A 2,500-nucleotide genomic window follows, 5' to 3' on the forward strand; every position below is an offset into this window, starting at 1 on the left:
TTCGCTCCACTATTAGATTACCAACTCCGCACGAATTACCACATGGGTATATCCGCGCATATACATCAGGAGGACCTCCAAAAATTTCAAACTCTCCCGTGTATCTCTCCGAGATCTTTTTAGAAGAAAAAGAATCTCGGATGTCACATCGACTTTCAGGTTTGTAAGCACGTATGCTCGAGCGCTCTCCATCGTGTAAGCACGGACATAACGCACGAAGTCCGAAGACCGCGTACGTTAACATGCTGGACATATCGAGAAAGCGCGAACCATGCTAGGCGTACCCATGTCGAGGCCCTCGCGTTAAAGATCATACTCTTCTTTTCGTTCTCTCTTCTTTGCCCAGAAATAATATATATTTCTTATAATATATACCTCTTAGTTTATGTATTTCTCTCTTAGGACACCTCAATTTTATATGTATATATTATATTTCATTCGAACAATTTTTGTTCGTCGCCCCTTTTTGTGTGTAGTATTTCGTTTGGTCTTTGCCATTAAATTTTTGTATACGAAAAATATATTTTCGCTCGGATAGAAAACCCCTTTTGGGTTTCTGAGAGTTGATGTGAGAGTCGTACAAGTATAACGAATATACGTTGTATCCAACCCAACATTCTGGGCTTACCACATAAGGGCCATTCGGTCTGAGACACCGACCCGTGGTCATGCTGTGTAGAGAAAAATTCGCAACGGAACGCGGTACAGAACAGTCGAGGAATGGACCTCGAGGAGCTGAACGACTGCTTCTCGACCGAGATCGTAGAATAGCCGCTCGCCCGCCGCTGCGCCGACCGGTCCGCTCGAACCGACGTGCTCTCTTATAGTAACCAAACGGGCGGCCGCGACGACCGCGGCGCCGGCCGCTCAGCACGGGCGCTTATGGTGGTAAACTGCCGCGCGTACAGACCAACCGGCCGGGCTGCTGGTACTTAGCCGCTGAAACTATGGTCGATTCGAACATATATTAACATACGATTTTTATTCGATAAATCGTTATTGTACATATTAAACGTTAGTTTCCACCGAAAGAAAAATTTTTTAGAATTTTTTTTTTCCAAAAATTGCAAGAGTAAACTTTTTTAATATTCGATTTAAAAATTTTTAAATGCTTAATCCTTACATTAAACTACTGGGAGAACTCAGAAATCATAATGAAAAAAATTACAAAAATTTATTTTTCTCAGAAACTCCGAAAAACAGAGTGGTCGAATCCGTGCAAGCCGGAATTTTTCTAAGTCCCCACGGTCAAGAGTAAACTTTTTTAATAAGCGTTTTAAAATTATTTCAATGTTTAATCCATGCGTAAACATGACGTTTATTAACGTTTTTAACATTAAAAAAAATTACAAAAATTTATTTTTCAAAAAAAATGGAAAAAACCGATTCGTCGGAGCGAGGTGTCCAGCCCGTGCGGTAATTCCAGCAGGCGAATCGGACTTCCCGAAATTTTTCTAAGTCCCACGGTCGACACCAACTTTTTTAATAAGCGTTTTAAAATTATTTCAATGTTTAATCCATGCGTAAACATGACGTTTATTAACGTTTTTAACATTAAAAAAAATTACAAAAATTTATTTTTCAAAAAAAATGGAAAAAACCGATTCGTCGGAGCGAGGTGTCCAGCCCGTGCGGTAATTCCAGCAGGCGAATCGGACTTCCCGAAATTTTTCTAAGTCCCACGGTCGACACCAACTTTTTTAATAAGCGTTTTAAAATTATTTCAATGTTTAATCCATGCGTAAACATGACGTTTATTAACGTTTTTAACATTAAAAAAAATTACAAAAATTTATTTTTCGGAAAAAATGGAAAAAACCGATTCGTCGGAGCGAGGTGTCCAGCCCGTGCGGTAATTCCAGCAGGCGAATCGGACTTCCCGAAATTTTTCTAAGTCCCACGGTCGACACCAACTTTTTTAATAAGCGTTTTAAAATTATTTCAATGTTTAATCCATGCGTAAACATGACGTTTATTAACGTTTTTAACATTAAAAAAAATTACAAAAATTTATTTTTCAAAAAAAATGGAAAAAACCGATTCGTCGGAGCGAGGTGTCCAGCCCGTGCGGTAATTCCAGCAGGCGAATCGGACTTCCCGAAATTTTTCTAAGTCCCACGGTCGACACCAACTTTTTTAATAAGCGTTTTAAAATTATTTCAATGTTTAATCCATGCGTAAACATGACGTTTATTAACGTTTTTGACATTAAAAAAAATTACAAAAATTTATTTTTCGGAAAAAATGGAAAAAACCGATTCGTCGGAGCGAGCTGTCCAGGCCGTGCGGTAATGCCAGCAGGCGATCCGGGGTACTCGAAATTTTTCTAAGTCCCGACGGTCAAGAGTAAACTTTTTCATCACATATTTCAAAATTTTTTTAATGTTTAATCCACGCATAAAAACGCAGTTTATTAACGTTTTTAACGTTGAGAAAATTGACAAAAATTTTTTTTTCACTGAAAATGGAAAAAATGTATCGGTCGATGCGGGCTATCCAG

The sequence above is a fragment of the Nomia melanderi genome, unplaced genomic scaffold (genome assembly GCF_051020985.1).
Source record: "Nomia melanderi isolate GNS246 unplaced genomic scaffold, iyNomMela1 scaffold0627, whole genome shotgun sequence".
NCBI classification, from domain to species: domain Eukaryota; kingdom Metazoa; phylum Arthropoda; class Insecta; order Hymenoptera; family Halictidae; genus Nomia; species Nomia melanderi.